At 35.3% G+C, this 27,895-nt stretch overlaps 1 non-coding gene across 1 annotated transcript; it reads left to right on the top strand.

Moving 5' to 3' along the window:
• Positions 1-22,372: 22,372 nt before the first annotated feature.
• On the top strand, positions 22,373-22,476 carry LOC143398676 (U6 spliceosomal RNA). The gene has a single exon (XR_013091286.1). It is a non-coding gene; the product is annotated as a U6 spliceosomal RNA (small nuclear RNA).
• The last annotated feature ends 5,419 nt before the right edge of the window (positions 22,477-27,895 follow it).

The following is a 27,895-nucleotide window of genomic DNA, read 5'->3' as shown; positions in this document are numbered from 1 at the left end:
AAGTTTTGTCTCAGTTATCACAATTCCACCCTTGTTTCCCCTAGATCCTCATCAGAAAGTGATTTGGTAGTAGATATTATATTCAATTCCAAGCACTGAGGTGTAAGGGGACATTTGCTGGAAACTTTTGGAACAGAATTTCTTTCCTAGAAAAAAAAAAAGAAAGAGCTTTAAATCAACTTTGAAACTGCCTGTCTCTGAACTCTCTGTGAAATTATAAGCCTCTATTATCAAAGATGCATTATTATGATATTCTATTACTTGCAGCCAAAAGTACTCTAATTTATATACCTGACTTGACTTGCTCTCCAATCCCCAAGGCCATTGCCATAAGTATGTGCATGTTACTGTATCCTTACATCTACATTAGCAGAGTTTCTCTTCATAAATATCTCATTCTCTTTTGTGATATTTTGCCTGTAAATTGATTGACATAAATGAAATATGATAATTAGAACATAAAATAAATGTTGGAAAATTTTTGATGTCCAAATTGTTAACAGTGACTACCATCATCAATTAAGATGGATGAAACTTTCCCCAATGGCAAGAAATCCAGCAAATATCCTGATTATGCACATTCAAATTGCAGAAGTATTCAGAAAAAAGGTCATATTTTTTGTCAAGCACTTGCATGAATCCCTGTAAGTATACAATTTTCCTTCTCTGAATGCTGAAGCATACTTACCACCTGCAGATACTGAGAAAACTGACAAATAGATTCTGACAAATAGGCAACTATTCTATAGCAAAATGACACTGGGAAACATATACTGTGCCAAATATCATTTTATATTGAAGAAAATACACTACATTTTCACATTGCAGGTCAAGTTTATGTACTTCATGATATTGAATTTGAGGAAAAGCTTTCTTCTTCCTCTTTTATAATACCCTTGTAACAACCACAGTCAGAAATCCAAGGGGAAACTAAACGATATGCAATGACAGTATTAAATTAGAAAATTGCTCCCTGGTTAGACCACTTACTGAGTTTTCCAGAACTGTGTGCTTCAATTTGAAAAGACAACAATGGTCAGAAAGATGTGCAGGATACTATAAAAGGTCCACAGTTTGGAAAGTATATAGCAGAAGGAGAGTGCAAGGTCATTCAAACATGAGATACATACATTGTTGGAATGTCTATCAGCAAGGAAAATACTGTGTATTAGAATAGATAGCATGGTTTGGATTTCAAATAGATGAAAGTGTTATTTCAAATATATAAATCACTATTTGCAAAAAACAATATCTAATAAAAGCATGGTTTCTAAAGACCCTTTTGTGGTCAAAATATTCATTGTGCTGCAAAGAAATAACTAGGAAGGGGAGAGCACAGATTCAGAAGAGAATTTGGCTGGAGAAAATGCTTCGCTATTACTAAATCCACCCTCTCACTTTGGCATACAACTTCAGAAATCCAAACACAATACCCCAACAGAGACTTCATAAGAACTAAAACACTAAGATTGAGCCCTTAGGCGCATGCAACATTTATGTTACTATCACGATAAGCACCTCATAGATACAAAAACATTAAACATTCATTAAAACTTCTCTATCAACAGCCCACTTCTTCAAAGGGGATTTCATTTTTATCTTGAACAGATGGCAGGCCCATCGCAGCACAGTCTTTATGACCAGCACATAAATGCTTCCTGATAAAATCATTTTGAAACAAATTAAACACTCAACACTTAACTTCAGTAAGACATATCTACAATAAGACAATGAACATGAGCAAACCTCATCAATTTATTGCTCTCTGTCCTCCTGAGGGAAAAACAACTGACATAGAATACAGGTTAACAGAAGAAATCATTTATAGCACTTCAACTGTCCTTGGATCCAAGCTCTCAATTAAAAGAGCAATTGACCCAAGATTAGAATTCCTTTCTCAAATAGCAATCGGAATTTTCCAATGATAAAATTTGTGTCTCTCACACAAATACACAAACATACACACACAAGTGCACACAGACACACACACACACACACACACACACACACACACCAATTTTAAAATCTTGATCCCTATACAGAAGAAGAAATGATAAATCAGTCTAGTTATTACTCCAGTGCAAGTCTGAGTTTAGCTTATCTTGTGACCAAAAATATTAAAAACCTCCTGTTTATCAGACACTATGCCATGTGATTACCTTTCATTATTTCATTTATGCTTCCTAATAACCTATTAGGTAGGTACTATTATGATATCATTTTACAGATCAAGAAACTCTGCCTTCCTCAGGCTCAACAACTTGCCCCAGATCACACAGCTAGTATGTGGAAGACTAAGAACTGGTCTTTGGATCATGATTTTTCATACCAAAAGAAAGGTTTGAAATGACTACCCTCTATTTCCTCTTTAAGAGAGAATAAATTTTTTTTCTAACATTTTTTAGAGAACATAAAATTAAGAGAGAAAACTTCAAATCTCACTATGGCTAGAAAATTTATTTCACATAAACAACTGAAAAATTAATCACAAATTATTCCTGTTTCTTCATTAAAACAAAATGAGGAAGTCTGTCTAGTCCAAATTATTACATATACTTAAAAAAATAAAACAGCTTTATAAATATTCTATACTTCACATTAGCTTAAAAGGATGTATTTTAAATATTTATATTTCAGTCTTTTCATACTGTACTCTAAAATATGAATTTGAAATAGTACAAATGTTATATTAAAATGTAAATGAGAACATAATATATCTGGAATTCATCACCAAAAGGGTATGTATTATTGATTATCTAACTATGAAATAGTCTGAGTGTTTGCCTAAGCTTTTCAGGCATGTCCCCAACTAGGACACAAGGCTATATGTGCTAAAACTGGGGCTGTCCCATGCTACCTGGGATAAGTTGATCCCAATCATGCTGGAGCTATGAAGTCAGAGACACATTAATACCTGGGGAAACACTCTGGTGATCTGATTTTGTTCTGAGAAAAAAAATGCATGTGAAATTACATAATTAAGAAAAGCAGGTAATTATCATTGCTTCAACTCAGTTCCCAAATTTTTACTAGAGCTGGAAGATAACTAAAACATATCCATTTTGTTCAGAACCTCTCTGTATATCATGTGTGTGTGTGTATTTGTATGATGCTGGGGTTTGAACCCAGGGCCTTATACATGTGAGGCAAGCACTCCTACCAATTGAGCTATATCCCCAGTCCTCTATATATCATTTTTTAATATTTATTTTTTAATTGTAGTTGGACACAACATATTTATTTTATTTACTTTTATGTGGTGCTGAGGATTGAACCCAGGGCCTCGCATGTGCTAGGCGAGTCCTCTACTGCTGAGCCACAACCCCAGCCTTACATATCATTTTTTATATCAGTATTTGAGTATACAAATATTACAAAACTCAGCTCAGCTCTGCTTGGTCTCTTAGATATTAAAACATCACCAAATTTATCCTCTTGGGGGCTGGGGTTGTGGCTCAACAGTAGAGCATTCACCTAGTACATGTGAGGCCCTGGGTTCAATCCTCAGCACCACATAAAAATAAATAAATAAAATAAAGGTATTGTGTCAACTACAACCAAAAAGTATTTTTTAAAAAGTTATCCTCTTTATTTTCTTGTGTAACTCACACATCTAATACTTACAACTTTAACACATACTTAATGTTTACTCCAGCTAGGTGGATGATAACTACTAATTCATGAAATTTAGGATATCTTGCTAAAATTATCTCACTCTGGTGCATCTGAGAAAATGTCTTACTGTGCATATCCAAAGGGTTATTTTACATTTTATTACTGATATTTACTAGATAATAGTAAGACATTACAATTAAGGTAAGGTTGAATTTAACAGATTGTACTATTTCACGGTCATGACAAATAAAACTAAATTTGGACCAACCTTCTCACAAATTTGTTCCAATAACAACAAACTAATCTAAGCAAATTAATTAACTTAATTGAATTACTAATATGTCACTATCAAGTTCATCATAACTTAAAGAAAACAAGTAAAAGTTCAAGACACAAGTTCATTGTAAACTACATGATGAATCTTAGCAATATAATATTAAATAGGAGACATATAAAAACATAAGTTGCTAAGTATTTTCTTGTCACAGGTAAAATGACAAATTTGATTTATGGGAATTGTCAGTTGCAATAAAACAGATCAGAACATAATTATCTCACCAATAGATAATAGGATGCTCTAAATCATTATTACAACTCCAAATATTACTGAAATCGTAGAGAAAGTAGTTTCTACAACCACAAAGAAGGCACCACAGCTGACCAACTATAAATTAACCCAAAAGGAAGAAACAGAGAAGTGATTGAAAATGCAATTTGTTCTTGATTTATGGAAGAAAGTACAGAAAGTTTTGATGAAAATAAAAATCAGCACATCTTAAGCCAGAAAAGTATTTTGTTATTTTCTTCGATACTTTTCTGTACAAATTCATGTACTGCTATAAGAAAAGCATTCTGCACAGATATTTTGCAATTGTTATTTCATTTATTGATGTGCTAGTCCCCAATTCATAGTGTTCATTGAATGATAAAAATTATGTTTTTATGTATGAATAAATATGTCACAAAGCAACCAATCATTCTGTATAATTAATATGCACCAAAAAATTTAAAAACACAATCTTTTTAATAAATTACACAAGAAACAAAAATAAAAGAATCTACAAATTAATAAAGCAATTCATGCACAAAAAATGAAGAGAGTGTGTCATGTTGTCACGTCTACAGCCCAGTCATGGCAGGGTAGTGGAGGAGGTTTCAGAAAAGCCAAAAAAAGTGCCCAGAGATGACACGTGAGACATGATATGTTAGGAAAAAAACTTACAAGAAATGAATTACTGCTTCAAGAAGAGTTCAGTGTGAACAAGCCAAACAGACAGCCCTTCTGTCCCTCAAGATGCTTTGCCAAGAAATATCTCCATCCCTCACAACACTTTGTTCCGTGGTGTCTGGCTGGACAAGTGACATATCTCCTTCCCACAGTGCTCTCAATCCTGTGCCTGTCCCTATTCATAGAAGAGTTTTATATGTTGGGTTGCAGAGGGGCTTTATATCTTAGGTTATAGAAGCAGTGACACTATCAGCATTAGCTTCTAAGCTTGCTTATATGACCAGCATCCCAAAGAGCAACGGTCCTGGCCTAAATGCAAGAAAGTAGATTTCTACAGATAAAACTACCTTGCCCTAGTTCCCACTGTGCATAAGAAAAAGCCCCAGTGTCCTTCAGGAATATATATATATATATATATATATGTATATATATATATATATATATATATATATATCCACTTTCTCTCCCCAACCTGTTCTCATTATTCCCTTAACTTAGCTAGATTTTTTGGGATTAGAAAAGGGTCATTCATGGAAACGGTGTTTTACTGTCTCCCTTTTCTATAGAAATGATACTCATGTAGTATTGATTACAATTTTTTCCAATGCTATCCACTCTGGGTCCTGAAAATAATACATGAGTTTGTCACCCTATTTAAATTATCGTGACAGAATCAGAACACCAATCAAAAGATCAACTTAATCTTCTTATCTCCAGTTGACTTCCCCATTGTACCCACATACGTCTAACGCATTCTCTCAAAACTTCAAAAGTGGCACATAGTTCATGTAATAAAGACCAGATGAGGAGGCCCCATTATACAAACTGGATCTTCCTTCCCTCTCCTCTCATTGAACCATACACCTGGTTCTGCTGTGCTTCTCTGAGGTTCTACATCTCTCCCTTCCTTCTTACCTGTAAGCACTAGCACAAGAGCCACCACATCCATTATTACCTAGTCTGAAATCTGTTTCCACTTTATATGCCAGAGCATACTATAAGTACTTTATTAATTGAATATATCTACAGTATCCCATCTCATATTGCTAACTGGGGAGAAACAAAGTGACTTATACTAATACACAATAAAAAAGCTTGGTGGGAAAAAATGTGACCAAAACATATGCAATGCTTTCAAAGAGTTTACAGTCTAAAATTATGCATATTCCTATCTCAATTGTTGTGTGAAATATAAAAGAGGTCATATCAACAGGTTTCACCTTTGTATATTTTGTAGTACTTACTACCTAAAAGGTAATTAACAAATACTACTTTCAGATCTACACTATTTCTTTAACTTTGGAGTCCACTAACGTAATAGAGACTCCAATGTCATACTACCATTTGCATCTTGCCTATAATTGGGCCTGAATAAATATTTCCATTCCTGACTAAGTCTCTTCTACCTTCTCAAACTGCTATGAGGAAAAATTTCACACCAACCAAAAACTAACAACATACTTATAAAATCTGGAAAAGATTTCTGCTAATAAGACTTAAAATGATGCACTGAGTCACCAATGTTTGTCCTCCACCTCAAAGAAGAACTAGGGCCAATTTCTGGGGCAGCCCATCTTAGTGTTACAGGATGCTGTGACAAAATACCATCAACTGGGTAGCATATAGATATTTAAAAAATTTATTTCTTAGAGTTCTAGAAGCTGAGAAGTGCAAAGCCAAGGTGTCAGCATTCTCAGGTCCTGGTAAGGGCACCCTTTCTCACATGCGTGTTGTGACTGCGCCCCCAACTGGTGGAAGTAGTGAGTATTCCCTTGGGCCTTTCCTAAGGGCACCAATCCCATTCATGAATTCACTCTTGTGATTTAAGCACCTCCCATAGGTCCCATATACCGTAGCCTTAGCAGTTTGGACTTCTAAAATCAGAACATGGCATGGTCAAAGTCATTCCCTCATTTGACATTTTTACATGTATCAACAATAATTCGAAATGGCACAGATCTTTTGCGGCCTGTGAATATTGAGTCTTTGTACTTGATGTATATATTTTTTAAAAAAGATTGCAACAAATTACACTATGGCTATATGTTCCAGCTTTTTATTGATTATTAATGGCAAGAGTAGAAATACAGATGACATGAAATTATCAAGAAATAAGTAACCTCTAATTGTGAGAACAAAGTATGTCTCTTCAGTCTAATGCTTCAGTCTAGATAAATGGCAAATGGAAACACATCCCTTTCCTAGGGATAATCACAATTCCTAGCTCTGATAATTCAATATTAAGAAGAGAATGCTAATGGCCCAAGAGAGGAATTATATCAACCCCTAATCACCCACAATATTGATTTTCTCTATCTTCTTTATTAGCAAACAGCAATTTTGTGAGCACATGAGAGAAAGTACTGAGGTAGGATAGAAGAAAAAAAAGGTAAAAAGGAGACAAGGGAAGGACAACGAAATATAATTTTAATCTAAAGTTCCACATGTCTTTCTATGCCTATCACTCCCAAATTTCTGGGAAATCTGCAAATCTTAGAGTTACCATAAAGTCACTCACTTATGAAAATTCCCTTGTACATTATTAATTAGCCTAAGAAATAAATAGATTAAGCAAAGAGAGAAATGATATTTAAAGAAACTTACAATCTAGGGCACTTACAACATGATCTACTAATGAGATGATGGAGACCATGTCAGTCTAAGGATCCTGGGAACAACCATAATAAGCCTTCTTATACTCATCAAATTGATATCATCCACCTACACTTCCCAAGCCCACCCCTCACTAAGTTTCCCTTAAAAGAAGAGGCTCAAAAGCCTCTTTTACTCTAGAGATGTCCTGCATTCTCCCTCGAATATGTCTCTGCTCTCCTAAATAAATCTGTCTCTGACATATTCTTAAATTCAGTTCTGCAATGTGTCAAGAATTCCATTCACCCTGAGTTTAAGTCCCCTTCTCTGGAAACTCCTCAGACCTACTCCAGTGATAATGCTAGTTAAAAATACTTATGCACACTGCAGCTATGGATGGTCACATTACATAGTTCTAACCAATGAAATGAAGAGAGAACTGTCCTGAATCAAGCTTTCAAAATGTTACAAAAAATATATTATTTTTCTAATTTAAAAAAACAGACCCCACTTTTTCTCCTTGTCCTTCTCCTATTCAAGAGTCTCACAAGAGATATTAACTGATTCATGGAGTTGGTGAAGTCACTTTTCAACTATATGAATGAAAATCACATTAGGGTCATTGGTTCAAAAACTGGAAGCATCAGCTTTGGTCCTTGACCAACTGGGTCAGCTCTGGACAGCCTGGCTCTTGACTTCTGGTCTTATAAGAATTAAAAACTTCATCTCCTTAAACCTCTATGCTGACTTTCCTTACCTAAGCTGAAAACAATTCCAACCCAACACCCCTGGTTATGAGCCATAACTAAGATGAATTCACTTCCTGTTCAGAGAATGAATAAAAATGCAAAGAAGAGAGGTGGTTGGAAAATTTTTCATTAACACAGAAGACATAGCTTCAGGAATAGATATTTTTAAAGATACTACAAGAAATGCAATTTTTAGAATATTGTCTTGTACTCAAGATAAAATTTCAAAGTATAGACCTGTGAAATAAGAGCTGAAGAATGAGGTCAGATAACACACAGATATAAAAATAATTTGGCTAGGAGGTAAATTGACATATAAAGCAAATATATTTAATAGAAAATGATTAGAATTTATATCTTTAGGAAATTAGAATCACTCAAGAATAGATTCATTAAAGAACAAAGCCAAAACTGCTGAAAATTGAATAGCAATACAACAAATTTGAACAACTGCCTTCAATATATAAAAAATGAGAAAAGATGCAAAATGATGAAAGAAGAAAAAGTAGATGTAGTTCACAGAGAAATGATATGCAACATAATTTGCATTCTCAAAAATGAATGTTTTTAAAGAAGCTTAATAAATTTGAGATACAACAGGATAATGTACTCCTATGTTAAGGTCTGTAAACAAGTCAGATTGGCACCTGTTATTTTGCCAGAGAAATGTTAGAGTCTGTAAACAAGTCTGGATGGCACCTGGCAAAATGCCAGAGGGAGTGGTTTATGAAGTAACAAAAGCGAGCCATTAAGTGTGGAGATTCCTTATTGGTTGACTGCTGTATCTATTTTATGCTAATTAGATAAGCTGTGTAAAATGTATAAATACCGCTCTTATTCTACAATAAACGGCTCCTATTCCTGCTGCATCAAAGTACACAAGTTATTCATCACCCCCCCGGATATTCTGCTACAGCCGGACTGTGGCACTCCTACACAAAAGACTTGAATCTATAGATCTTATGAATAGGCAACATTAATGAAGATAAAAGCTTCAACTGATATTGTTAAAATTCAGTAACTCTAGGGTAAAGGGAAAAAAAAAAAAACATAACTTTAGTTCCTAACTAGGCAGAAAATCTTATTTACGATGAAAAAAAAAATCAGACTAACATGAGATTGCTCCATAACAATAGATACCTAGAACCAATGGCCCAGCATCCATAGAGTTTCAGGTCATAAAATGATAACCAAGAAATCCATACAAAAAAAAATATTTCTTGTTTGAGAGGGTCAGAAAAGGGCAGACAATAATTTAAATAATTATCAGTTATGTTTTTGAATATGCAAATGTAAAAAACAAATTCTAATACCCAAAGAATTCATCAAAACTGAAGAATTCAATAATGAAGACACATACATACACACACACACACATAAAATAATCAGCTATATGAACAAAAAGTTCAGCATACATGTTTATCAGGTAAAAATTACAAATATTCAAATGAACTGATACACAAAAATAACTAAATGGATTATAGTACCATTAATGATGGACTAAGGTGACTTTATAAACCATATATTCAAAGCATAGTGGAAAATACAGGAAATTATCACAATAAGAGTATTTCTCTTTGTCTGCAATTACTTTCTCTGTGGTTTCAATTACCCACAGTCAACCACAGTTAGAAAATATTAAATAGAAAATTCTAGAAATAAACAATTTGCAAGTTTTAATAAGCTTGCCATTCTAAGTAGCATGAGAAATCTCGTGCCATTCTACAGTCCCACCCAGGAAGTGTGTCATACCATTGTGCGGAATATCCAACCCATTAGAAGTCTATCTCAGTTATCATATCCTATGGGTGGTACCCCAGCTCTATTTACAAAGTTTGATACTCTCTGTGGTTTCAGGCATCTACCAGAAGTCTTGGAATATACCCACCACAGAAAAAGGGGAACTGGCACCTCAATAAATGAAATAGCAATTGCAAAATATATGGGCATGATGCTTTTCTTATAGCAGTGCATAAATTTATATAGAAAAGTATTGAAGAAAATAACAACAAAATGCTTCTCTGACTTAAGATGTGCTGATTTTTATTTTCATCAAAACTTTCTGTAGTTTCTCCAATAAATCAAGAACAAATTGCATTTCCAATCACTTCTCCATTTCTTCCTTTTGGGTGAATTTATAGTTGGTCAGCTGTGGTGCCTTCTTTGTGGCTGTAGAAACTACTTTCTCTATGATTTTAGTAATATTTGGGGTTGAAATAAGAATTTAGAGCATCCTATTGGTGAGATGATTATGGTCTGTTTCATTGCAACATAAGTCAAATTTGCCATTTTACCTGTAACAAGAAAATACTTAGAAATTTAAGTTTTATAATTTTCTCTTAAAACCATAAAACTCTGTAATCTGAGCGTATGTTTTCAATATGCAACCCTGTTTGGAAGTGCTATTTGTTTTTAGGTTATGGCTATAAATATTTTAAAACTACAATTTTGCCTCCACTTATTGCTTTTATGATCTCACTCTTTCTAGTTTTGTTGAATTTTACTTAACTGAATAATGATATCTTTCATAGGCCTCAGGTAGGTGGGATTTTAACAAATACATAGTAGAAATCATAGGTTTTTGAGTAAGCATTATAGTTTTCTAGAGTAAGCAAGACTATATGTTTAACTGAAAACTAAAATGTTATTTTGTTTTCAGTTGGTGGTTTTCTGGAGTGATGAAGATTTTCCTGGTAGAGCTCAGCACAGTATTAGCCTTCGGCAGTGAACTAGGGAGATGAGGCTGTCAGCTCAAAGAAATGTGTGTACGTGAAAAAAAATGGATTGTTTATGTTATTAACCGGAGGTTAGTTTATAGGTTCCTGGGTTCTTAACAACCCCCAGACACAGAAATTCACAGTGAGAGCCTCAGGCAGATCCAGGTATCGGTGACTCTCTGCTCCACCTTCGCTTCCTGATTTGCCAGTGGGTCTGCCCAGGAGTTGGTGAGAATCCCTTGACTACACCCAAGATAAAGCATCCAGAGTTTGACATTCTAATTCCCACTCTGCCCCTGGCTTACCAGAGATCTTGGATAAAACACTTATCTGGTCTGTGCCTAAAGCAATCTACAAAGTAAGAATAATATTTTGATCCCCACTCTCTAGGATGCTATGATGGTTAACTAATAATTTATTTTGAAGCTAGGAAAAGACACAGATAAGCTCGAAGTTATCAGTATATTCAGATAAACCATTTAAAATTGTAGATATCAGAACTTTCTCATACCCAACTACCCAATATAAGAATTTAAGGAGGAAAGGAGTTTTCAATAAGCTGTGTCACATGTTAATATTCTAGATCAAAAAATTCCCACTGAACCTTAATGTAAAAAGGTTATCTTACATCATCTATGGGTAAGCTTTCCTTCATTCTTTGATCAGCTATAACAATCATTTTGCTTTTATAAAATGTAACTCACTAACATTTGCATTACTTTGTGACTTTTGTGGCATCAACATTTTTTTTGCTGCAGCCATTTAAACTTCAATGAGGCAATAAATCAATTCGTAGTTTTCTATAAACTTACCCTGATATGTCGTCCTTTTATTTCAAAGGTGTCACCTTATCAGTGGTTATACTGATGTAGCTTTTCAATCAATGATCGTCTTTATTCAGAAGTCTATAGTATTAACAATATATATTCTCTTTAGTTTCTCATAAAAATATGCTGTTATACATTATGTTATTGAAATGAAACAGCAAATGCCATAAGCTGACTAAAAGTTAAAGCATATAAATACAAAATAAAAACTTATTGACAGGCAGCATATTATGAGGGATTCCCATTTCTTTTTTTGAAATTGGGGGTAATAAAGATACAGTATCATGCAATCAATAAATGTCATCAATTGCTCTCATTCTAGTATAACTATATACATCATCCTAGTCAGGTTAAAGTTATGAATATCCAATAAGTAAATCCAATATTATCTGTATTTTCAAGAATTTTACAGAAGAAATGATACAATAATATTTTTTTAATTTCTGATTTAAGTTGAATACAGAAAACTTAGTTACCTGCATAATCAACTAAATTTTAATTATTTTCTTCAGTGTCATTTTTATGCATATATCATGATATAATGGAGATGCAATGACTTTACATACTTTTTTTTCAGTACTAGGGATGGAACTAAGCAGTGCTCTGTACCACTGAGCTACAGAACCTAGGTACTTTTTTTCACTCAACCTGTGTTCCCTTATCATGATCTTCTGTGCTTTACTCAAGAATTGAAAAAAGCTTTTCAAAAATGCTGAAAGATCACTTTCAATACCAAACCTTCATTATGCCACCTCTGGAGATCATTTCCTTAACACCAGAGCCTGCCTTGTTACACCTCAACACTGAACAAGTGAAAACAACTGTCCTATTCCAGGCCATACCCTAATACAACTGATACCACCCCTACCGGGATATCTAATTGCATAGTATTTTTTAACATTTGCTATTAAAAAGTGTTGAAGAAGTATAAAACTACACATGTGGTTTTAAGAAGGAAAGAACTCTTAGAGTAAGCTTCTTAAAGTCACCGATGGCAGAGGAATACAGATATAGAGGGACTATGGGCCTGCAATATAGACCCCATGTATTTTTGAGTGTGGAAAATTGAATGTACTTCAAAGAAATACATGAATTAGCTTTCACCCTCAACCACCTTTCCACTGGGGAGAAAAGATTTCATAAATTTAACATTGTACAAAATAACAAAAGATGCCACATCCCTGAATTTCTAGAAGGCATGGCAGCCTTTTTCAGTGATGGAAACTCAATGGACAGCAGTGCTCAGAGCTTGGAACACAGTGGTCATTCAAAAAATGTCATTTGGATGAATGAGTAAAGGCGTATAGTCAGAAATAAGAGAAAGAGATGCCCCTTTTCAGCTGTTCATCTCATCAAGACTTTCTTGAATCCCTGTGTTTACAGTTTAGAGGCAGATCCTTTAAGGATGCAGAGATTTAAAGAAAAGAAAAGAAATTAAAAGCTACATTCAAAACTTCATTTGGTCATCATAATCCCAAAAAAATTATAAGATAAAAAACACTTATTTTATAAAAAAAAAAAAAAAAAACAACAACAAAATAATATCATTTAAGACTGCCCAGAGTTCTACATGAGCCTTTCCAGTCACCAGATTTTCAGAAACCATTGTCTCTGGAGCTCTGAGGGTTTGATGAGCATGGCTGAAGTAGGAAGACTCATAATAGAATCAAAACATATTAATTACACAAAAGTTTCACAAAGGGCTGCTCAGAAAACATCAATACACTAAAAAGAAATGTTATGGAAAATATGTAAAGATCCAACAAAAAAAGAAAAGATTTTTTTTAAATGTGTAAAAAAAATAAAGAAAGAATCAACTCTGTAAAGGACAAATTTTTGTGTTCACATAAAAATCTAAATTTCCATTTCAAGATGGTAGACTGCATACCTGCATTTATCTCTCTTCCTTTTGAAATCTTGTTGTTATGGTTTGGATGTGAGACATCCCCCAAAAGCTCACTTGTGAAATGATGCAAGAAGATTTGGAGGAGAAATTATTGGGTTATAGCCTTAACCTAATCAGTGAATTGATTCCCTGATGGGATTAACTGGTTAGTAGCTGGAAGCAGGTGGGCTGTGGCTGGAGGAAGTGGTTCATTGAGGGCGTGGCTATGGGGATATATTTTGTATCTGGAGAGTGGAGTCTTTCTCTGTCTCTGCTTTTCTGATCATGCTGTGAGCTGCATCCCTCTGCCACAATCTCCCACCATGATGCTCTGCCTCCCCTCAAGCCCTGAGGAATAAAGTCCACCTTCTATTGACTAGGACCTCTGAAACTCTGAAACCATGACCCCTAGACTTTTCACAACGGAACAAAGCCTGAGAGCCTATGAGCTATGCCCACATACCCAGAACACTGTCTGACTATCTATTGAGTTATCCTGTGATGTGGACAAAATAAATCTCAGTTATGCTGGAACCACCAAACTCTCACAACGCCTGTTTTATCTGCTTTTAAAATCTAAAAAAGCAAATAACTCCTAATCCACTACCTTCAAAACTCTTCCTCTCTATTCTAAACTCAAAGCCAACCACTCTATTGTTCAGGTGAAAACCCAGGAGTCTTTTCTGGCATTTGTTTCCTTCAGTTCATCCAGATGCAAGTTCTGTCAAGTTTGAGTCAAAAGTCTATCCCAAACTAATCCACCTAAACTTGAAATCACCCAAATTTAAACCAATGTCTTCTTTCACCTGGACTCCCACAGTAGGCTTTTAACCACCTATCTACACCCCTGGCATTTGTTCGGATTTCCTACAATGCATTCTCTAGGGAGAAACCAAAGTGAACATTTAAAAACACAAATCGAAAGTGGTTATGTTCCTGCTACAATCCATCCAAAGGACTTCATTCTCAGAATGAAATCCAAATTCCTTACCAAGGCTAGAGACTCCTGGGCCATCTAGTCCTTACCAGATTACCTTACTTCACCTTTCTCACTGTGCTGTAAACACATGGATCTTGATTCACTTGAGATTTCTAAAACTTACTTCAATCTCAGTATATCTGTAATTGTTGTTCTATATTTATCATCTCAGCTTCCATAGAAAGATGTTCCCTGATCACCAAGTTATTCTCTGGAACAACTCAGTTTATACCCGGGACTTTCTTCATATTACAGCTATGTATGCTTAGTACATTTATTTCTTGGGTACTCCTGTATTATAATTCCCCACTTTAGGATGAAACCGCCACAGATTGTGATAATCTTTTTTTTGCTTATTGCAGTATTTGTAGTGCCTAGAACATGCATTTGAGCAGAGTAAGTGCTCAAAATTTTGGGCTGAATAATTGTTTGGAAATACTCTAAAATGAAAGAAAAATCCAAAGAAAGCGAAGACAAATCCAAGTCCAGAAAAAACACACACAGTTTACTTGGTAGCAAAATAATAGCTCTTATTTTAATTATCAGCTCAGGATACAATAAACTGGAACCATCAGAAAATAAGAATTCATAGAAAAGAGAAAGGATGATTTTAAAAAATATTTAGTAGGATATGAGGATAAAATTAATAAATTTCCTAAATGTACAATTAAAAAGTAAGAGATAGAAAATTTAAAAAGAGCTGGGCTCAGTGGCTCACTTCTATAATCCCAGCAACTCAGGAGGCTGAGGAAAGAGGATCACAAGTCAAAATCAGCCTCAGCAACTTGGCAAGCCCTAAGCAACTTAGAGAGACCTTTTCTCAAAATAAAAATTTTAAAAGGGGACGGGATGTCGCTTAGTGGCAAAGCACCCCGGGTTAAATCCCTACCAGAAAAAAAGAAAAAGAGAGAAAGAGAAAGAAAGGAAGGAAGGAAGAGGGGAGGGAGAGGGAAGGAAGGGGGAGGGAGGAGAAGGGAGGGGGAAGCAGGGGGAGGGAGGAAGAAAGAAAAGAAAAAGGAAGGAAGGAAGGAAGGAAGGAAGCAAGGAAGGGAGGGAGGGTGGAAGGAAAGAAGGAAACATAGACAATTTCTCCAAGAGGTATATCATGCAACTAATGAAATTTCCAAAAAAGACAACATGGTGAGGGAAGTATATTAATCAGCTCAGGCTTCCATAACAGAATGCCACATAAGGGGGCTTAAATAACAGAAATTTAATTTTTCACGGTTCAAGAGGCTTGAAGTCCAAGATCTAGACATGAGCAGGCTTGGTTTCTGGAAAGACTTTCCATCCTGCTCTGTCCTCACTGATTTTTCTTTTGGGTGTTCAGGGAGGGAGAGCTCTTTGGCATCTCTTCTACTTTATGTAAAGACACTAGTCTTCAGATTAGCACTCCTTTCTATGACATCATTTAACTTTAATTACTTTTTTAAAGTCCCTATCTCGAAATATAGTCACATTGGAGCTTATAACTTCTACTTGTGAATTTAAAGAGAAACATCATTCACTCCATTACAGGAAGTAAATAATTTGTCAGTGCATGCAGGAAATTTTGCAAAAGCTAAAAGGAGACATAAACCTTAAAATTGAAGGAACTCAATGAATGCCAGATAGATTTTTTTTTTAAGATCTACGCCTTACCGTGAAATTTAAGACAGGATAAAGAGAATATGCATTAATCTTCCATAAGACATTGAGAGGGAAAAAAAAAACAAGTCATCGACAAAGGAATAGGAATTATATATTTCTGCTCAACTTTTAGTGAGTGTCACTGGGTGTCATAAGACAATGGAGAAGAAAATTGTTGTCAACTCAAAACTCTCTAGCCAACTTAAATTACTAATTAAGTGCTTAGGCAAAATAAAGTTTTGTTTTTAAGGACACCTAAATTGTATATTTCACACACATTTCTTAGGAAGTTGACTCACAATGTCATCTCTAGCAAGATGAGGAGCAAACCCAACAGTAGGATAAAGAACAGGCAGGTCAAAGCAAGAAAGAATAAGGGAAAGAACAGAGATGGTAGTGCCACAGGCTGAAGGAAATCAGTTCACACAGCAACACAAGAAAAGAGGACTCCAGAAAGGAGGTCACAGAACTTAGGAGGAGTTGCAAGAGATTCAAGATTAGAAAAGAGAAACACTGAAATTTTTAAAACCAGATAATTAGAAACTCCAAGGGAAAATCAATATAAAAATCCATATAATAGATAGCATATGACTAATGCATAGCATTTGATTCTGCAGAGAACAGTATTAATGATGTCATAATATGACAAACAAAAATAAAGTTAAGATAAAAATATTTCATAAAGTCCAAAGACACATAGAGACAGGAAGAGAAATATGTGAAACATGTAGAATGAAGAATAAATAAATGAAGAATAAAAGAATAAATTGCTACGCAGATGACAAGCAACTCAATAGAAAAATGAGTAAAGGCTATAGTGAGTCCATTTATGAGAGAGGAAATGCAAATAAATATTTGAAAACTTGCTCAGACTTATAGCTCAAGAAATGTGAAAGCTCTGAAATCTCATTTTTCATCCATAATACTGACAAAAATGAAATTTTGGTAACATCTGAAATTGGCTAATGTATGAGGAAATAGGAATTCACATGAAATGTTAAGTCAAGTACATACTGTTATGAATTTCCTGAAAAGTTATCCAACAAGTTCTATCAGTAACTGAATGCACATACCCTCTATTCCAATAATTCCCCTTTTTGGATAAAAAAGCGTCTGTATATAAGAATCTATACATATTGGTATGAACTGAAACATCATTTAAAGTAGTAAAAAAGACCATTACCCAAATGTCCTGATTAGTGATATATTTGAATAAAGTATTTTAAACCAACTATTAAACAGTTGCTTTAAAGAAGAAAAGATCAGCTATTGAAAGGGGATTTATTCTAGATTGCCAAGTTTTTTAAAAAAAAAAATTTCTGGGCTGTGGTTGTGGCTGAGTGGTAGAGCGCTCACTTGGCACATGTGAGGCACTGTGTTCAATTCTCAGCACCACATAAAAATGAACAAATAAAATAAAGGTATTGTGTTCATTTACCACTAAAAAATTATTTTAAAAAAACAAGTTTCTAAAATGCAAATTTAAAATGAAGCATACAGAGTAGGATCCTATGTTTTAAAAGAAATAGAAAAGTATATGTGCAAGTATATATACATGTATAGATGTGTGTGCCTCTGTGTGTGCACATATATTAACTTACATTTAATAGCAAAAAGGAAAACATGGAAATAAATACAAAGCAATCAGCAATAGTCACTTTGGGAAAAGAAGAAAAAAAGTTCTATATATACCTCCAAAGTGTTTTCTCACTACTGGAGAAACAATTCTTTTGTCATTTCTAATTTTAGCCAATCAAGCAAAATAAAGGAGGGAAATTGGTGAGATTTTTTAGAAGGCAAGAAAACAATTATTAATCATGGAATTAAACACTACTCAAAGAACAGCATACAGTTTTCCACAATGAGTCATTTTTACTTAAAAAGAATTGATGGACAACATGAAATCAATAAAAGAAGACATCCGAGATGAAAAGATAAGACAACAGAATCAAGGGAGAAAGGAGAGCAAAGTTAAAAAGACAAACTACGGATTGAAAATACCACAGAAATAATAATGAAGTTGAAATAGCTCAAAACAATGTAGGGATATATTGGGCCAAAATTGAATTGGAGATCCAAAGGATGCAGAAAATTAAGACAAAGAGGTTATTAATCTCTTAGAAGAGAGTTAATAGATATATTAGGCAGATAATAATGATCTGGTAAAAGAAAATCAATCATTCTTCCTTTCCAGGGAAATCGTATATTCTGTCCTTTAATGGGATAGTGAAAAATAGTTCATTTTTCTATAATACAAGAAAATTTTCAGAAAAAAAATGGACCTGCCCATTAAATGAGCTTATTGTGTTTGAGAAGATACAAATCATTATTAAGCAAAATTGTCAAAATTGAAACATATTCTGGAAATTTTCTAAATTTCCAAATGAATTATCCATTCAACAGAAATAGAGTCAGGATAAGCAGCAAAAAAGAAAGGAGTGGGGGGGAAGGGGAAAGAAGGAAGGAAGGAGAAAAAGTAGGATCAAGGAAGAGAAAGGAGGAAGGAGAGAGCAAAACTAGGATAGGACTAGTACAGTGGAGGAGGAAGTCTGACAATCAGAAGGTGAACGTGAGTGGTTTCCACCATTGTTAACCCTTCCTTTGAGATAGCGTTCCAAAACTGCTTCAAGAACACGGAGTTAACAAGGCTTATGATGCTTTTCAGAAATATTAGTTAGGCATTTGTATTTTAACTTCGAATAAAGCTTTATATTACAGAAGGAGTAATCTAATGGGGGGAAAAGCAGAAAACAGAAAGTTAATGGAGTAAGCAAGGGGTCTGAGAAGTCTGAAATCATAACAGGCAGAGAGCTCATAGCAATCCTTCTCCAAAGAAAAAACCAATGATAAAACTTTTTCTTTAATGTACTCTGTCCTTTCTTATTCTTCTGGTTTTTGAGACCTGATCTAAAAGTTGCAAAGACAAAGATAGACTTTTTATCCCTGATTCTTAAGGTTTGACAAGACCCTGAAAATTAAATATCTTCTTAAAACAAATAAAAATGAAGAAATATCCATGTCTGATACTAATTGTCTATTAAATTTCTGCACTGTACTGGGCACAGTAGCACAGGTCTGTAATCCCAGCAGCTCAGGAGGCTAAGACAGGAGGATGTGAGTTCAAAGCTAGACTCAGCAAAAGCAAGGCGCTAAGTAACTCAGTGAGACCCTGTCTCTAAATACAATACAAAATAGGGCTGGGGATGTGGCTCAGTGGTCAAGTGTCCCTGACTTCAATCCCTGGTTTGAAAAAAAAAAAAATCCTGCATTGTTTGACATACCCGAATACTTGATTTTCTCAGTCTGTGTCACAGGTTACTTGATGTCATAAATTAATATAAATGCTATGCCACACTTAACTGTGGAACACTCACCAAGGTTAGCCTGGCTGGCACTGGAGCTAGAGACTCAAAAGAGTTAAAATCATGAGTCCAGAACTTGTCATAAAAGCCTCAGGAAGCAAAGAATTCCATTTTCAAGTACAATTAAGGAGCAGAGAAGTTTGTCTAAACCTCTGAGGAAAATAAGTACTAAGAGGATTTAGCCGAAAAAGAAGTCAAGGGGGTTTCCATAACAAGTACAGACTGGCAAATGTTGCCTTAATTCTTTTCTGTAATCCAGTAGAAATATAAATAGATTATTTAATTAATTTTTTATAAATCAAATATCATCATCCAGAAGTTAGAGGTAACTGAATCAAATTTTGCTTTACACATAATTTTATGATCTGAACAATATGATTACTGCAAACATATTTCAGGGCAATGAAACGATTTTGAAGAATACTAAATGTCATCAGTGCACATTAAAAACCAAAACCTTTCTAGCAAATGAGGTATATTTAAAGTTGAACTTAAACTAGTAATATCAAAGAAGAAATAATGGAAAGCCATTGATCTGAACAGAGTAATGATTTTCTAGATCAGAGCCACAACTGTTTAAGGGCAGTGAAAGTAATTCCAGGTCATGTCTTGATCTTAAAAATATTTGTTGTCTGTGATATTGGATTTTGCATTTGACTTCAAAAGGTCAGAGGAATAGCAAGCGAACTACAGTTCCAGTTTATCCATAAATCATTTTGCATTCATGAAGGTACTACTTCAGCCAAGAGCACTTCCTAGAAACCAGATTGAAAATGTCTGAATTGAGTAGGTTCCAGATGGGCAGTGATCTGCACAGTGACCACACATTTCAAAACTTTGAAAATGTGCGTGCATGTGTGTGTGTGTGTGTGTGTGTGTGTGTGTGTGTGTGTATCTGATGAGACTAAGACACTTTTCAAAGTCTGCATCTTTATAGTTTCAGAACAAAGAGTCTGATCAGCAATGCATTGCTTTATGATATTGAACTAATAAAAAACTTTACAAGTCATCAAAAATGTTTTAATAGAGATGGAGTGAAATAATGCATTATTTTTATTACCTACTTTCTGTAAATTCTATATATAGCTCAAATACCCCCTGATATAATAATATCTTAATCTTTTTTCCATAGAGTATGTTAAAACACACACACATACACACACAATTTAGGAGTTTATAAGTCCTGTAGTCATACCTAGACTTTGTCACTAACAATAACAGCATGTTCTTTATATTCTCAACACCCAGATTTCCCGTTTGATCACTACCTTGGCACTTTCTAGCTTGCTTTCTCTGACACTCCAACCCAAATAATCCCTAGACACACAAAAACCTCCCATCTATTATCCATTGACTTGAATACTCCCTAAATCCTACTTCCCTCCTTTATCATGTTGAAATTCCACCAACAATTGTCATAATCACAATGTTGCATATATCTTCCATGATCTTACCCACTCACCCTCTTCTCTCTCTCTCTGGCGAAACCTACATACAATCTGTCTCTCTGCCTACTCACTCATTTTCACTTTATTGGGTGAAATCAAAGTAAAGAAAATCAGGTTCACTGGCCTTCCTTAAATTTTATACTCATGACAATGAACCAAGCCTGGCGCAGGGGCTACCCTTGGGGTATATATTTGTCTTTGTTGAGTAGAACTCTTGCTTCCTGGTGCCATGTCCCCAGTTGCTTTCCTCAGCCACACGCTTCCTCCATGATAGACCCTGGGGAATACAGTTGGCCTTCTGAGATCTCTGAGAGTGTCAGCCCCCAAATAAACTCTTTCTCCTTAAAATTGATCTTGTCACGTCTTTTGGTCATAGCAAGAAAAACGTCACTAAAACAGGGACCTTTATGGGTTCCTCTGCCTTCAGGCTTCAGTGTGCTTTCCAAGATACCCACATGGCTAATTTCCACACCTTCTTCCAGTCTTTTTTTCTTTCCCCACCTTCACATGTTTCCTTACCACCCTATGTGGTTAGATAAACTGCAACGCCCCATCACAACCCCTGAATTTCTGATGGCCTTCCTTACTCTATTCTGTCCTATTACTTTTCTGTAGTACTTTTCATCTTCCACAGTGCCATTTAATTTAATTACTGAGTACTTTTACTTGTTTGCTATATGTCTACACTCACTAAAAAAGTAAGCTCCTTAAAGGCAGAAAGCATTATCTGAAAGTTTTCTTGTAATTTCCAAAGTTCCTAGAATAGCGCTCAAGGGCAGAGGAGGCACTCAACTAGTAATTCAAATAAATGAATTCTCATTTCTATAAGGGAACTGAGATTAGCTCATAATTCTTTTTTCTTTTCTATTGTTACTTATATTCTTTTTTTTCTTTCTGTGTCTTCTTTCAGAAAACTTCTACTCTATAAGTTAGATATTCATTTTCTGACCTAATATATTAATCATTGTAATATATTAGAAACATAAATATACCTGAAAATACAGCATATAATGCACACCCCCACATCCCATCCCTGCCAAATTGTTCACACCCTAATCACCAGACTTATCAACAGGGGATATGTTATCTTTGATGACAAAAAAGGACTTTGCAAATGTGATATCTAAAATAAGGAGATCACCCTGAAATGGCCTGGCAGACCCAATCTAATCATATGGAATCTTAGGAGAGAAACTTTACTGGTTGCAGAACAAGGGAAAGAAAGACACTGGGTTCCATTCTCAGCACCACATATAAAAATAAAATAAATAAAATAAAGGTCCATAAACAACTAAAAAAAAAAAAGAAAGAAAGATACAGCAATAGAGAGGCAGGAAAAATGAGGCACAGTGCTTGCTTCTGCAGCACTGGAACAATACAGAGAGGATTAGAAATGGCCCCTAGGCAAGAATGACATGCAAATTCATGAAGCATTCCATATTTTTAATGGCCAAATTATATTGCTATATTTTGTGCATGTACAAATATGTAAAAACAAATCTCATCACAACTATAACGCACCAACAAAAATTATGTGGAAAAAATAAAAGTTAAAACAAAATAAGGCACAAGCAGGATTCAACCTACTGTCCTTCAAATGACTTTGAAGATTTAAGCTAATAATGGGCTCACCAGCAGAAAAACAGACTGCATTCCTATAACCAGCTTGAACTCGCAAAAGCCTGACAGAATCTGGGAGCAGAACCTCAAACCTTCAGCCTTGTAGCAACCACAGCAGAGAAATTAGCTGGGCCCACTGGATTTCTCACCCAGAGATAGTGTTTTCTTCGGCCATGTTTTACATAAGGTCATTTGTTAATGGCCATAATGGGTAACACAAAGCCCAAATGTAAAAGGCTTCTGAGCTATTATGTTCTGCGTGCATTTGTTAGTGATTCTCAGAAACCAAATTACATCCTAGTGTGGACAAATGAACAGTTAGGAAGTAGCCTCTGATGACCCATCCAGAGAGGAATGCCAAGTCCATGTCTCCTCTGCCTGTGTGCCCTTCATATCATCAGTAAGTGTAGTGCTGGGTCAGACTGACGTTACCTGCATTGCAAGTCGACCCTGTGTGGTAGACAAGGGTGCATGGGTGGATTGACTGTTTGAATGGCAAGTTACTATGATGGTCCTGTTACCATCAGGAGTTAGGATTGGATTCGTGTTCTATAGAGACAAAGAATGAACACCATGAACTCTGCCAAAGTCAGCAAGCAAGCAAGAATTTTATTAAAAAGGAAAGTGAAGGAAAGACTCAGAATTCCCTGTGCGGTGCACTGGGTATAGGGGTAAGAGTGACTCTTACAGGTCTCCTTCTTTTAAAGGCACATGAGGAAAAGTTGTAAGTTCTTATGGATTGGGTTTTGATATTTCAATTGTCCCTCAGAGAGCATGGCCCCAATTATGGATTATGTGGTCGCTTTTGGCCAGATGGAGATTTACAGCCTTTCTAAGAAACAGAAACTGTCTCATAACATGTCAGGGCCTGTTAAAATGGCTGTCCTCATGCTTGCCCTCCTACTGACATGCACCGTCCTTTCCCTATTCTCCACGGCCTTTCCTTTTCCATCTCACTGCTATCAATATATTACAGGCAGACATATAAATCATTACAATGCTTCTGAAAGCATGTTGATGTCTTAAAAGACTTTCAAAAGTTTATGCCACTTTACTCAGAAATTCTTTTGTGAATATCCTTTCAAGTAGATTTGTAAAGAACCCTACAAACAATTGAGGAATGGCCCAAACTCTGTATGGGCCATTCCTCAAAGCATTCGTTATATTATTAAACATCCAAAAAAACAACATTTTATCAAACAAGAATAGCTTAATGCTTTTGCAGTCATATGAAGGAATATTATATAATCACCGAAAAAGTAGGTTACCAAAGAGTTGCTTAAAACAGACCAATACTGATAATATAATACTGAGTTATTATTGGATCATTTACAATGATGTATAATTTTAAAATACATTTGTGTAGCTGTAAACATATATACATGAAATAGGAAGCCCTGAATGGGAAGCCTGCCATCTGCCTTCCAGATCTGGCTGTAGTTGAAAAGACATCTCATGTCAGAGGAACAGCTAAAAGCAAAAGCTTCAAAGTTAAAACCATTGTCACCTGTTATCACCTTAAAAGAAATATACTTTTCTCAGAAAATGAACCCTCTCCTCCCAGTTCCAAACATTTTCTTTTCTGCGTGTCTCTTATTTCCCTCTGTCTCTCTCTTATAAGAACACGTAGTAGCCACCTGTATAATCCAGAATAATCTCCACATTTCAAAATCCTTAACTTCATTGTATCTGCAAAGACCCTTTGATCATTTGCAGGCTTCAGAGATGAAGACATGATACATTTGGGGGCCATACTTAAGCCTACCACAGTACGAGGAGTCGTGTTTTCAGGCCTTCAGATTCCCTCTGGGGTCAATGACATAATATGACTTAGACAGGCTTCTTCCTTATCACACATTCCATCCTGCCTCAGAGGTCCTTAACATAAGGAGCAACAGGACAGACTAACAATTCCTACAGGGCTATGCTTATCCAGGGCCCCCAACTTAAGGTAATTGAAATAGATGTTCATTCCAAGCACAGGAATTGTACATTTACATCTCTTTATGCAGGCTTGTCAAATAAGTCCATTTGATGGCGTGTTCAAGTGTAGGAAAATCTGAACTGTTGGATCCTTGAGAGAGGATCACCCAGGGATCTTTATGGAATGCAGCACTACAAAGCTGAACCCAGAGCTTGAAGCACCACTCTGTGTCTGGCGGAGCTAAGCTGATTCCTCTGAGATCTGTTTTCACAGTGTTAAGACAGCACCTACCCCACTGTGCTCCACAGTGGGCTGAGCTGTACCCTTTTATCTCACAACCTCTGAAGTCTCAGGCTAAGACTTTTCTCAGTCTGTTTAACTGCTTTGTCGTTTTCTTATATTTCTTTAACACATCAATATTTCCTGTTTCCTTGGGTCATGTTACCTCTCTGGCACGTGGCGGAGAAGTAGAGCCAGGGCCCCTTTCCCCCTAGAGATACCAAAACTTGTTCTCTGATCATCTGTCTTCCCCCCAAACCAAGGGAATTTTTGTATGTCTTCCTTCTCTCTTGATTAATCTACCTCTCAAAGGGCTCTCTCGTACCTGATGATTCTCTCGGAGATGTTTTCTTTTTTGATATTTCCCTCAGATCTTTCCAGTCTAAACTCTTTAAAGGATTTAGCCTTTGGGAACTAAATCCAGACAGGCTCTTTTCACCTGGTTTTTCTCCATACCATATCTCTTCTGAGTCAATAAACAACGAGCAGACTACCTGCTTGAATTGGGGGAAAGAAAACAAGATACTATGGACAAAGAAAGTTTGTAAGTAGTTCAAAAACATTTCCCTCTGAAGACTGAGCTTCCTACTATTTATTGCTAGTGTCATTATGTTGTTTAACACTTAAAGAGAAGTGACATAGTACTGGGGGGAAAAAGCACTCCAAGAAAAGGAGAAAAGCTTTATCTCAACAAAATACCCACTTCCAACTGAGAATTCCATAACATGAAAAAGAAAGGAAAGTAAACAGGCATTGTGTATTCAAGTTAGCCAGACACCACTGAAAGATCAAATATTAGAACCATAAAGGTTCTAATATATAGGACTTTGGGTCAATACCATACTGCATGGTAAGCAAAAGAGAGAATCCAAGTCACTCTCTGTTTTTTTTTTTTTTTTGTTTTTTTTTTTTTGGTATATTTTTTTCTTTTAGGTTTTTTCTTTAGCCAGAAGGTTAAAAAATGTCACCAGCTCCTTAGAGATTTGTAACATGAAAATAACATCTTATTCCTACACACAGCCTTCACACATACATTTTAAGTTATCTATTATTTTTTTTAAAGAAGTAAAAGATTCAGTCATTCCCAACACATTTCTTCAGATTGTCAGGAAGTCTCAAATTAAGAAAAAAATAAATAAATAGGCCCTCAAGATAGTTATATGATATGTCAACTCAAAACACAGACATACAAAAAACATTTTATCAAATTACTTTCACATATAAGGTGTTTATGAAACACAAATGCATTTCCTACTTAGACTTGGCTCTCATTTTCAAGATATCTCACTATGCAGATGCAAATATTCCAAGTTCTGAAAAAAAATACAAAATTGAAAATATTTTTGGTCTCAAGTATTGCAGAAGATGGTTACTCAGCCTGCATATACACTCTGTTTGGTACTGCAGGTATGTCTTTTTTATAGTTATTGCAAATCTTCATTTTTACTCTGTGAGACAATCAGGATTCCCTGTTTAACTTTTAGAGTTAAAATGAGATATTGGCTATTCTGAGTAAAATCCTGTCTCAATATTCTTTATGTCTCCCAGCCCCTTAACTAGTCTATTTTGGATGTGGTGTCAGTCCAAATCAATAGAACAACTAAAAATTTAAAAGCGTGTTCACCTCCTTTCATTAATGTGAATCTTTTGTCAAAGGTCAAATTTGATTGAAATGAGGAAAGACCAACATAAGAGAACAGTGGGGATTAGGTGAAGATTCAGCCCGGGTGTCTCTCCTCTGTTGCTCAGCCAGGACACTTATTCTGCTTCCAATTTAAAAGTAGTAAATCTCTAGATAATCTTTTGAATGGCTTCCAGTCACTGAAATATATTTTATAGCTTCCATAGAAGTGTAACACTGATTATAAGTAAGATTTGCGAAACATCGGGTAGCATTAGATTCTCAAATTGAAAATGAAGATTCACAGTCCAACGAGGCTGTTTGAGATAGCCGTAAGCCAAATCAGCTGATTCAACTCAAGGCTCATCTGACACGGATTTATAGACAGAGAGCTAACTCGGGAGAACTTTCACAGTCTATACAGCAACCCACTCATCTTTCAACAGCTTTAACTAATACTCTGACCACTACAACTCTGTGGAAGCAAGCCCATATGAGAATGAAATATTCCAATATTGATAATAATGTTATTAATAATACCGTTATTTTCTTAACACTTGCTCTATACTAAGCATATACTAAGTAAACACTCTTTTATTTAACAATTATTAATCAAGATTTGAAAAAAATGAGCACAGAGTTGGATTCCACAGCTAGTTTCCCTCAGTCTATGACCTTGGCCCTCATAAATTCCCATTTGTAAAATGGGACAAAAATATTCTTACTTTTCAAGCTATGAAATAAATGTGTTTATACACATAATGCCATTGGAATAGAGCCTCTCATAGAGTAAGTTCTCAGTAAGTCTAGCTGTTATTGTGTCTAACATTGTGTTCCACACATGATTACTAGGCCCTGGGAATATAATGGTGAAAAAGTCGTTCACATTTCCTTATCTCACTGAAGCTTATATGCTTTTGTTGGGGATGTGAGGGGGGGGATCACAAATAAGAAAACAATAAATTTTAAACCATAACTTTATAGTATGATAAAGAAAATGAACATGGTGATTCAAGAAGGGAGAGAAGAAGACCAGTAAGAAGTCATTTTAATATTCTATGCAGAAGATAGAGATGATCAGCAGCTGGGTTTGGGCAAGAGATGGATACAGATGAACAGAATCACAATACGACTTAGAAGTAAAAATAAAAAGTAAGAATGACAATAATAAACCTGTAAAGTGGGTGTTGTGCTTTTTTTTAACTTTATAGGTTAAAAAAAAATTACAGGTAACAGAATTTTAAAACTTAGCCAAAGAGAAGCCAGGGTTCAAGCAGTGGGATTTCTGATTGCCATGTAGATATTAGGATAAGAGGTGTAGTTGTGTGAACAAATAGCATTCACTTTAAAGCATCCTAAATCAGCCTGTCTGGAAGCAAACTGAATACCAGGATATATTCTGCCCACGTGCATCTGTTGT

The sequence above is a fragment of the Callospermophilus lateralis genome, chromosome 4 (assembly GCF_048772815.1).
Source record: "Callospermophilus lateralis isolate mCalLat2 chromosome 4, mCalLat2.hap1, whole genome shotgun sequence".
Classification (NCBI taxonomy): Eukaryota; Metazoa; Chordata; class Mammalia; order Rodentia; family Sciuridae; genus Callospermophilus; species Callospermophilus lateralis.
This window is presented reverse-complemented; position numbering and strand designations above follow the sequence as displayed.